Source organism: Pipistrellus hanaki, assembly GCF_964339955.1.
Source record: "Pipistrellus hanaki genome assembly, chromosome: 11".
Taxonomy (NCBI): Eukaryota; Metazoa; Chordata; class Mammalia; order Chiroptera; family Vespertilionidae; genus Pipistrellus; species Pipistrellus hanaki.
Genome location: NC_140513.1, coordinates 15,612,558 through 15,624,901, shown reverse-complemented (window position 1 = coordinate 15,624,901; position 12,344 = coordinate 15,612,558).

Sequence of the window (12,344 nt, the reverse complement as noted above, 5' to 3'; positions counted from 1 at the left end):
AAAGTATAGGATTCCCAGTTAAATCTGAATTATAGTAACTAATGGATAATTTGTAGTCTATGTTTCACTAATGCATAACATATACTTATGATAATTTTTTGTTGTTGTTTTCTGGCTGAAATTAGCATTTATTTGAATGTCACATATTTTATCTTGGAACCTTAGCGTCACGGACACTCACGGGCCCAGGGCTGCCCCAGACCCTCAGGAGATGCCCATCATCTGACCTTGTTGGATTCCATTTGCATCTCTTCCATTTTCTCTGGGACCAAAACTATCTCCTGGCCTTATGTCACATTGCGTGCTCCTGCAATTTTTGCTTCCTCTCTAGCTCCCATTTCAACACGAGAGAAGAAGTGACTAACAGATCCCGAATTATTAAACAATCATGTACCTTTCCTAATTCACATTACCAATTCTTCCGATTTACTCAAGTCTCTTTCATAATTCCATCTCCATAGCCCAAGAGAAGTCATTGTTAGTAGGTTTTGCAACAGAGGTTGGGACAGGTGCTCTGACCATCATTTCCCCCATAGCCGCTATAGGGCACAACATCTAGTGCAGTTCAAGAAATATGTATTTATGGAAAAAGTTAATTAAAGAATCAATTCTGTGCAGAATGTTTGTTAGAACAGATGGAACAGAGGGTTTCATTGTATTGGGACATCTATACCTATTTATGAATAGGGTACATTTTTTTAAAAAGTTGTTTGTATAGGGATAGGTTATATATATTTGTTTGGATAAAATATAAGAGTGTATGTGTGTGAGAGAGAGCAAGAGAGCGTGAGTGTGTGTGTTAGCTAGGACAGAATTTATGGAGCCCCAGTGTGTTGGTAAGTGGTAGGGCATGCACCTGTTTCTGACAAGTGTGTATGCTTGGTTAGTATGTCTATAGTGTGGGCCCCGTGGTTACAGAAAGACCATATGAGAAAGAAAGACAAGTCACCATTACACAGTATTTCTGTCCAACCTGATTATCCAGTTTACATTGTCCCCAGGTACCAGGAAGATACACTAAGTGCAGGCTCAGAGCAGGCTGATGGTGAATAAAAGACCTTTAGCCCCTCCCTTTGGGTTAGTCATGCCAAAAAGACAGGTGGGCACTGGGGTTCCAACACCGTGCTTCCTCGGTTATGCCCTGGGCATGGCCTTCAGTGTGCTGTCCTAGAACGCAGGGTAAGTGGGTACACCAAACATGTGTCCACCCTGAGCGTTCTGTGCGTGCCTGAGTCTGAGCCACCTCTGTGAGGTTGACCTACCAGCCTCTTTGTTTATATACAGTATTAACATTTTATTCACCTGTGTCCTGCAAATTTGTGTGCCCATAGATTGTAAGATCAGGGATACTCTAGCCAGTGGTTCTCATTCAAGATACTGGGGGAGCCAGTGTGGCTCAGTGGGCTGAGCATTGTCCCGTGAATTAAAGGGTCGCTGGTTTGATTAGCATCGGTGTTTCTCTCTCCCTCTTCCTTCCTCTCTAAAAATCAATTTAAAAGTATAACGGGGGAAAGGGTAGTAACGGTAATAGAATCTTAGACTTTGGATGAAAGCGAAGATGGGAGAATGATTCAGTGCTCCCTGCATAACTTGGATGCCACTCTTTTCTCCTCTCATGGAAACATACTACCTGGGCCCTAGCCAGCTTGGCTCAGTGGATAATCAGCCTGTGGACCGAAGGATCCCGGGTTCGATTCTGGCCAAGGGCACGTACCTTGGTTGCAGGCTCCTCCCTGGCCCAGGCCCTGGTTGGGGCATGTGCAGGAGGCAACCGATCAATGTATTTCTCTCACATTGATATTTCTCTCTGTCTTTCCCTCTCTCTAAAAATCATTTGGGGTGGGGGGGGGGGGGGGAGGAAGAAACTTATTTCCTGGGTCCAGTCCCTTCTTATTTTAGAGAATCTAAATCTAAAACCCTGAAAGGGTAAGAATCCTGTTCAAGGTGAAATGACATTATAATCAGCATGCATTTTGCCAGCCTGAGGTTCTCTTAGGACATTAACCTTTTGTACACGGGTCTGTGTTTATTTCACTCCATCTGTACAAGCCAGAACATAGCATTTGAACTAAAGTACTCCTTGTTAAATTAATTAGAAAAGCACAAAGATCTATTACAATATAAAATGGGACATGAGAAAAATAATAAATATGTTATCTGCGTTTCCATAAAAACTGAAAGATGAGCAATCATGACCTTTATGAGACCTTTGCAATACACACTCAGAATGGATAATGAACTAAAAATATCAGGTGGTGTAAAAAGAATTTTTATGCATTTAATGTTTGTCCTCGGAAGAGACTGTTATTCCAAAATTATGAAGATGTGCGCCTAAGAAACCTGTTTCTTAAAAGATATAGGAAATCTCCCACACTTTTTGCCTTCCCAATTTGCCTTTACCCCTTACACTGGCCTTCAGATTTAGCTACAGAATTTAAGAGAAAAAAAAATTTGGAAGCCCTTACATTTACTTGTCATTTACTTTCTGCTTTCTTTGATTTCAAGTTTATTATGCTTACTGTTCAGAAAGAAGAACAACAAGAAAGAACTCAGTGGCTGAAGGTCACCCTATAAACCAGGAGGTCACGCTTTGATTCCCGGTCAGTATATTATTCTCTCTTCTTCCTCCCTGATTCTCTTCTTTCTATGTTAAAGAAGGTTTCCCATTGAAAATCATAGTTTAGAACAGACCCTATAGTTTCACAGCACTCAAGAAGCCTGTGGAATATTATTATTGTCTTTTGTATACTTGTTTCATGTCAATAAATCACTTTCTTTCCCAGAACTTTCTGACTGTAGCCCTTTTCTTTTTTACGGTGGGCACGCTTCAGAAAGACTGACTCTGGCTAAATCAGAAACTCCAGAGCAATCTCTGGGCATCAGTATTTTTTTTTAAAGCTCTACAGGTTATTCTAATGTTCTGCCTTAGTTGCAAATTTCAAGTACTGAATCTTTGGAGGCATGAGTGTTTTGAAAAATGCTCATCCCCTCTTACCAGTTGAATCATTTAATAAGATGAGATTTAAGATAATTAATTCTATGGGGTAAATGATTAATTATTTAGTTTTTACTGTGATTTCCCCCTCACTATCACTTATCAAAAACACAACCTAAGGAATGGAAATTTAGAAATCAACATATTAATCTGGAAGCATCCTGAGAATTTAGTCTCTAATAATAATTTGAGTTATTTCAATGCTACTCAGTTATTTCCTTCATTAATTTGTTCATTAACTTAACAAATTATTATGTGTCCATACTTGCCCTCAGAAAAATTGACAAGTCAACAGGCAATTACAATACAATGTGATGCATATCAAGAAAAGAGTAAGCCCATGGAACTCTGGGTAAATACTGAAGGGCAATTTAACTGAATCTTGGAAATTGGGAAAGTTTAAAAAGTACTGGCTAAGCTGAGACTCAGTGGGTGAGAAGGACTTATCCAAATGAAATGAAGACAGAAGAGTTAGTACAAAGGCCAGGAGAACAAAATAAACCACTCAAGGAGCTACAAGTTGTTGGGTGTGACTACAGCTTAAAAGTCAAGGTAGTAGTGATTAGAAATGAGGCTGAACAGATAAACAAGTCAGATTGTTAAGGATTCTGCCCATCATATAATGGAATTTGGATTCTATCTAGGTGGGGTGCCAGAGAAAGATTTTTAAAGTCACCAGAATGGTTAAAGTTAAAAAGATTGACAATTCCAAGAGTTGAGGAGAATGTGGAGTAACTGCAATTCTTATATACAACTAGAGGCATGGTGCACGAAAATCCATGCACTGGGAAGAGGGGTCCCTCAGCCCTGCCTGTGTTCTCTTGCAACCCATGAGACCTCAGCGGATGTCCAAGGAGTGGGCCTAAGCCACAGTTGGACATCCTTAGCACTGTGCTCGCAGCCGTCAGCCTGACTTGTGGCTGAGTGGAGCCCCCCCTGTGGAAGCACACTGACCATCAGGAGGCAGCTCCTGCGTTGAGCATCTGCCCCCTTGATGGTCAGTGTGTGTCATAGCGACCAGTTGTTCCTGGTTGTTCCACCATTGGGGTATATTTGCATATTGCCCTTTTATTATATATTATAGGATCCCTATTAATGCTCTATGACCCAGAATTACACTCTCAGTTATTTACCAACAAAAGTAAGTGCTCATGCTTAGCAAGTGTGGCTCAACGGTTGAGTGTTGGCCCAGTAACCAATTGCTTGTTCAATTTCTGGTCAGGCACATGCCCAGGTTGTAGATTTGATCCCCAGTGGAGGATGTGCAGGAGGCAGTCAATTGATGATGCTCCTCTTGTGTCAACCAATAGATATGTACAAAAATGTTTATATGGCTGTATTTATAATACCTAAAACCTACAAATAACCCAAATATCCATCAACAGTAAAAAGGGTAACTAAATCGAGATTTATTCATGGGACTAAATACTATATAGCAATAGCCGAAACTGGTTTGGCTCAGCGGTAGAGCGTCCGTCTGCGGACTGAAAGGTCCCAGGTTCGATTCCGGTCAGGGGCATGTACGTTGGTTGCGGGCACATCCCCGGTAGGGGGTGTGCAAAAGCAGCTGGTCGATGATTCTTTCTCTCATCGATGTTTCTAGCTCTCTATCTCTCTCCCTTCCTCTCTGTAAAAAATCAATAAAATATATTTAAATACTATATAGCAATAAAGAAAAATAAACTATTTATACATACCACATATGAATAAATACCACAGACATTGAATGTCACACACACACAACTTATTATATGATTCTAGTTATATGAATTTTTAAAGTGAGCAAAACTACTCTGTGATGATAAAAGCCAGAGTTGTAGTTACCTTGAGCGTTCTGTGTCTTGATCAGGAATGCCTTTTATCTCTATTTTGCATCTTGCAACAATGACCAAGAACTTCAGATCTGTGTTAAAATTTAGACTAAAATTTATGTATGCCCTAAATCAGTGGTTGGTAAACTCGTTAGTCAACAGAGCCAAATATCTATGGTACAACGATTGAAATTTCTTTGGAGAGCCAAAGTTTTTAAACTTAAACTTCTTCTAACGCCACTTCTTCAAAATAGACTTGCCCAGGCCTTGGTATTTTGTGGAAGAGCCACACTCAAGGGGCCAAAGAGCTACATGTGATTCGAGAGCCTCAGATTGCCGACCACAGTCCTAGCCTGATTGTTAATTTTTTTTTTTCCTCAAGTGTCCTGATTTAGACAATCATTTAAATCCCTGTAACTGGATTTTCAATTACATACCTATCCATGAATTTATCAGTGGAGATACTATTTTGCAAACTGTATTCATCCAGACTGTTTTCCGATTGTCTCCCAGCCTCCTCCCCCGGATTGCTCAGTCGTTTCAAATACTTATATTCAGAAAGTAACCGCAGGGGACACCCTGCTTTCTCCTCTCTCTCTTCCTGATAACCTCTTACTGTTTGCTGGACCCAGAACTTCTCCATGAAATCTTTGTAAACTTGCCTAAAGAAAAGCAATTGTTCCCAAGTCCCAAACAATTCTCGTATCTCTTGAACATAACATTGCATTATAATACCTGTTTTGGAAAAAGATTGTATCCTCTTAACTTTGTATCCAAAGCTACAGGACAGTGTGCTCCTGGAACACGCTGCTTTTCGTCAAGTTGGTTGAGGAATAAAGGAAAAGGAGTCCTGGGAAATGGATTTGTTACTTCATTTACTGTGTCATCTTGACAGACTGTTCAAATAATTCTGCTCAATATTCTCCACTGTATGGCACCCGAACCTAAGTGATCTCAAAATAAGTTAAACGGGCGATTGAATTTAGGGACGAACTTAGTATAGAAGAGGCCCCGATGGCTGCTTTTATTTCCTAGACCTGCACCATATACCATTTCATGCTTCTTCCCATCGGAGTTAGCACTTCAAATTTATACCCACAATGAAGTAAAGGCTTAAAATAATCTGAGATGATTTCTGAACATAAAATTATTAGGCTGGGTAGAGGACACAAATTCATTGTGAGTTTGGTACTCATTCAATTTTTTTTTTTTTTTTATCCATTCTGAGCTAAGAAGTAATATTGCTGTGTGTTGTGTAAACTAGACTCTGAAAACATTGCCTTCTGTTAATCCTGATATCCTGGTACATTGTATTCTGAGTATATTAAATATACCAGAAATAGCATTAGCACTTATTCAGTATCAATGTTTCTTACATGTCAGAGGCTCCTAGTATATATAAATACCTTTTTAAGTCTTATGCTTTGGTTGTGTAGAATATTTTAATGCCTAAAATTTATTTTTCTTGTGGATAGACCCATGTTTGTGGAATAAAAGTATCTTTGACTGCTCTTTACTATTTAATTATAATTTTTCTCAATTATGTTATCAAGAAGATGGTTTCTATAGAAGATTCTGGTTTATGTAATAAACAGAATTGTTTAGTGTTGTATGCTTCTGTCACAGAGAGACTGTTTTGCTTTAAAAATAACTTATAAGTATATTTAATTTTATTTTTTACAGGTAGGAACAGTAAAGGGAGAAATGGAGAAAACAAGTTAGTGTTCTACATGAAATTAAAACAAATGAACTCTATTAAGGAATAATAATAAAACTTTCATAGAATTTACTTTTGCCTGGACCTGTTTTAAATATTTTACATGTTAACTTTAGTCCTCACAACAGAGTTCATATAGTTAAGAAATGGTAGAACTGGGATTCAAACCCAGTCAGTTTAATATTCACAGTGTATGTGCTTAACCAGTAGTCGACACTGTATCTTAAAACAGAGTATGCTTAAGATAGAAGGTGCTTTGTAGAGATCCGAAACTCAGGAGATCCAGGTAATCTACAGCCTTTGTTCCCTAGTAAAAGTTAAATTCATACTTTAATGATAGTGTCATGAATACTATGGGATAATACACAAGGAAACAGATTTTTTTTTTTCATTTTCTTGTTTTTAAAATTTTTTCTACTTGTTTACTCTTTTAGGTGAATTGTTTTGAAGTGACAGAATATTTCATGAAATTCCTCTTTAGTTTAGCAAAACAAATGGTAAAGAAAAGCCAGGTGTATAAATTGACAGTGCATCTTAGCATAAACTATATGATCTATTCTTAATATATTTTCCTTTGCCTCATGTGGTGAAATTGACTTCTATAGAATGGCTACCAAACTGAAGAATGCTAAGCCGAACCTACTTTTGCAATCTGAACTTTGAGGATTGATCATTTAATATATATCATTTAAATTGACTTAATATTGTATTTGTTTATATAAAGAGCATTGGCTTTGGATTAGAATAGTCCTAAGTCCAAACTCCAGCTGCCTCACTTATCAGATATGTCCCCTGAATAGTTAATCCTTCTGGCTTCCAGTTATGCATTTCATCACTTTAAAAAAAAATCAAGTTAATATATTAAAACTTTGCTTGGCATACAACTTATCTCCCTGTATTCAATAAATATTAGAGCTTCCCTCTCCAATACAGCTACCAAGTTTTTTTTACACACATTCACAGCTTAGGTAAATGTTTTAACATGATAAAATTTAATAAATAATTTGAATAGAGTCATAAATATTTATCTAAAAATAAAGCAATTTAAAAACACTTTGAACAAGAAAATAGTTATTTACACGTGACACAGTTGGAAATATTTTCAATACTTAAATTTAGCTTGCTTTACGATGAACACCAGTGGTTCAGCCTGGCACACGTAGGATTAAAACAAAGTCAAATTTGCCATTTGAAAAGACAAATGAGTGTGAGGTAAAACATTTTAATTAGTCATTTGGCTATGAGCTGGCAAAACAGCTGAGAATGAAATGAACTCTAGTGAACTCTAGGCACTCCCTGCACCACACCCATACATGCCAACACACTCTAACGTCGGTTTATCAGATGAGGCCCTGGACTGACATTGCCTAGAACCTCTGTGCATTTGAAGGTGATTCCCAGTACCATCGTATCTGGGGATGTGAAGGCTTTTTACGAAGTTACCATTTCATGGGTAACAAAACCAATGTTAAGTTAAGCACCTTAGATACAACTCAAGTCAAGTAGGTAAGACATTTTTCTAATTTCAAAAATGCTTAGGGGAAAAAGGGACAAGAATCAAATAGCTTCTTTTGGCATTAGCACTACAAATTTCAGATAAATTCTAACTTTGTTTTTGAAATTTCAAATTCACCCAATTCCTTGAGGATCTCCTTTAACAAAAACAAACAACAATTCGTTTTTTAAAAAGTTTTTATAGGGCTGACAATCTACAGGATGCCTGCCTTTTAAAAATAACAACACATTACCCACAGGAACTGAATAGTGATCTTTAAAATGTTTATATATGAAAGATTCTTTGTAATAATGACAAACATGGAAACTGTCCAATTTTGACATAAAAACACGCTATTATTGACTGTCCAGTAGAGCGTGGGCTTTGCAGCAGGTCTTCAGGCTGTGAATTAAGTGAACTAATATGTAGTTACTTTCACACTGACTCTGTGATCTAATTTTGTAACACAAAAGAGCGGGTGTTTTCAACAAGGAAATTTTAAAGTATTTGCAAAAGAAGGAGAAAGGTGAGCAATTTTCCCAGTGACTTTCCTCAATATAGATAATTTATTCACTCGTTTAACAAATAATCTGAGTGCCTAGAACAGCAATTTTGAACTGCTATGCCTCGGCAGGCACACTGGTGTGCCACAAGAATTTTTAAAACATGTAACACCTGCCTATTTAGTCAGGGGCACTGACCTCTTTTTCCCTTAGATTGTCAAATGAAAAAATGACAAGAGCCAATACAATATCTGTCCGGTGTGAAAGAATCAAAATTATATCTATTTTTTTTTTTTTTGTCAGATCGGCCAAAAATATATTTTCTGCTGGGCTTCTGAATTTTGGTAATTAGTTTATGTGTGCCATGACATAATAAAGGTTGAAAATCACCGGCCTAGAAGGTGCAAAGCCCTAGGAGCTAATGACAAACTAGTTTATCTCACGAGTATTTAGACACATAGCATTTCCAATCATTTTCTTTTAGCAGAGCACTCAGCAATTTTTTAATAACTTTCCAGAGCAGTTGTAGGTTCACAGTAAAATCGAGCAGAAAGTACAGATACTCCCTGGCACACACATGCACAGCCGCCCCCACTATCACCATCAACATTCTGTACCAGAGTGGTACATTTGTTACAGTTGATGAACTTACTCTGACATCAGCATCACCCACAGGTCATAGTTTACATTTGGGTTCACTCCGGGTGCTGTATGTTCTATGGGTTTTGAGGTATGCTCCTTTTTTTTTTTTTAAATCATCGCTGGAGGATATTATCCCATTGGTTTTTAGAGAGAGGAAGAGAGAGGGAAAGACAGAAATATCAATGTGAGAGAAACACTTTGATTGGTTGCCTCTTGCATGTGCCCTGACCAGGAAGGAGCCTGCAACCTAGGTACATGCCCTTGACTGGAATTGAGCCCTTAGGTCTGCAGGCAGACTCTTTATCCACTGAGCCAACCGGCTAGGGCAATGTACACACTTTTTTAAACAAATGTTTTTATTGATTTGAGAGAGAGAAAAGGAGAGGAAACGGGGACAGGGGTGGGGCTGGGGGGGTGGGGGAGTAGGGGGAAGAGAGAAACATCAATTGGTTGCCTCCTGAACCTGCAACCTGGGACTGACCAGGAATTGTACCCATGGCCTTTTGGTGTAAGGGATGATGCTGTAACCGACAGAGCCACACTGACCAGGGCACCACTTAAAAAAAAAGTATACAAAATTTCTATATGGTTTTCATCATGTATTAACTTTTTTTATAAAATAGAAAAATGGTCATTTTTCATCATAAAAACAATGATGCTCCTTTTAGAAAGTCAACAATGTATAATAGACAAATTTTTAAAAATCAACATTTTATTCCTCAAAGACAAACACTCATATTTGTTTGGTGTAATTTCTTTCAGTCTTTTTTTCTGTGCATAGCTTCTCAGAGTCACATTTAAACTTGATTTATCTAGAAATCTCACCAAAGGTGATACATTCTTAGATACAACCCAAATCAAGAATCATGATTATTAAAAATGTTATATCTTTTTTAAAAAGTAACAGGAACTTTTATAATACACTTTAGGCATTCTGGATAAAATGTAACTAAGAATATCCATTTCCCAAAGCTTAATTGCTTTGTTTCTCTGAAGTAAATTATGGACCTGTGTTCTCAAGAGCCTTCTGCTGCTCTTTTCTGGAACATGGGATTAGAACCATGTTCTAATGTTTCATTTCAGCTTCAGTTTGGAATCAGCTATAATTAAATCATTTGAGTTTGAGTTTGGTTCAAGTAAAAAAAAAAAAAATGTGTTTCAATTACTTGATTTGAACCAGACATTTTGGGTTCTTTCCTTGTTTAGATTTTATAAACTAAAATATCTAGGGCCATTCAATGGCAGTCAAATTTGGATTTTGTTCGCCTCTAAAAACATCGGTCTTTAGCTGTATGAATTCTAATATATTGGATTGCCATTGGAAAAAGTCAGAAGCCTTGAACTTGGAATTATAATAGTTTTCTAAAAAAAAAAAAAAAAAAAAAAAAAAAAGAAAAAAAGAAAGAAAGAAAAACAAACAACCGAAACAATGTTAACTACCAAAGGTGAGAGGAGTGGACTGCTGGAAAACATGTACACTGTTACTGTATCTTTAGAAAATTCAGGTTAATTTTTCTAAAGCTGCTGCTTTAAAATTAGCAACTAGTTTCAGACAGACCAAGTTTAACTAGGCCCAACTACAACATAGCTGATCTTTAATTTGCCGAGTATGCTCAACTACACCAAGTCTGTTAACCCTTAAGAATATCTGCTTCTTCACCATTCTTCGGCTTCATTTTCCATGGAATTGATCATACTGCATTAAATCCTTTGTTAGAAGGTTCCCAAAAAACGTTTTGGAGAAACGAAGAATACAGCAAAATGCATAAATAGACCAATTGATGTAGTTCAATCAAATCTATGAGGGAATTTATTGTAAGATGCACTGTATGAGATTTTACATGTGATTAAGAAAACACACCCACTAACTGCAAGACGTCATTGATTGTGAGATGCATTTCCATTTTAGAAATGTTAAAACGGGTTAAATGCTTTTTTTTTTTTTTTTAAATATGTCTTAGGAGTGGTTAGCTGCAACAGTGAGGTTTTAAAATTTCCATTTGTAGTATTATTTCTATTCTAATACACTCCCCTGCTATAACATTAACTGACCAACCAATAACAATCAACAATGGGAGTTTGGTTTCTAAGCTCTATTCTTTCTCACTGATGTCAGAGCCGATAAAACAAACGGTACAGAGAATCCAGGACTGGTTCTCTATAGGGACCTTAATTTAAACTCTTTCCTGATGTGGTTTATCATTTGACCGGAGACTGAGGTAGCTATTTAATCAATATTAACTACTATAAACTGCACTGATAAAATAAACTCTTTTCAAAACTGAATTCAATTCGGAAATCTCTCAAGGGGGTAATGGCTTATTTAAAAGGAAATCACTTGAAATAATAAACACTGTCTAAACGTGAAACAATCAAGAAACAATATAAATTCATCTGGGCTAAAGAAACAAACAGAAACACTTAATACTAGATTAAAACATCTCCTTGGACTGATTTTAAGTGAAGATAAACACTGTTACCTTATTATCCAGATTGCCCTTTCTTGTTGTTGTTTCAAGAGCTGTACTACCCTCCTGTGTAATTTAAATTTTTCTACTAGCAGACCCCATTTAAAAAGTAAAACAAGAACAGCGAAATTAATAACTTACTTGACTTAACCCAACATATCAAATACATTAGTTTCCACATGTAATCCATTTGAAATTTACTAGTGGGGTGGTCTCAGACCTCCAGTGTGTGGTTCACACCCACCACACGTCCCAGTTCGGTACTAGCCCCATTTCAAGCGCTCATTAGCCACACAGGGCCACCCAAACAGTGACTCTGAGGGAATTCACTAAGAATGGGTTCTTTACATCGTGGTGGAGAGTTTCTCTCCTATCACATCTCTAAGATGCTTAGAGACCTGCGAGGCACACGCAGATTACTGGGACTCGGGTCCGTTATGCTCCGAGGCTCCATCCACAGCATTGAAAGCAGTGAGGGGGGAGGCGGTGGGTTACCCTGCGCCCAGGACGCGGCCTGCAGGAGGGCCTGCGCCGCGCGGAGGGGGGATGCCCGCGGAGAGGCAGCGGACGCGGCGTTGGAAACCGGGTTGCAAGACCGTCGGCGGCTGCTTGGAGCCCAGTGCAGGCGATTCTTGTTCTGCAACCCCGCAGCCGGGCCGAGGGAAAACGGCCTCCGAGGGGCACACAGAGCCACGCTCCGCCGCCGAGGGAGG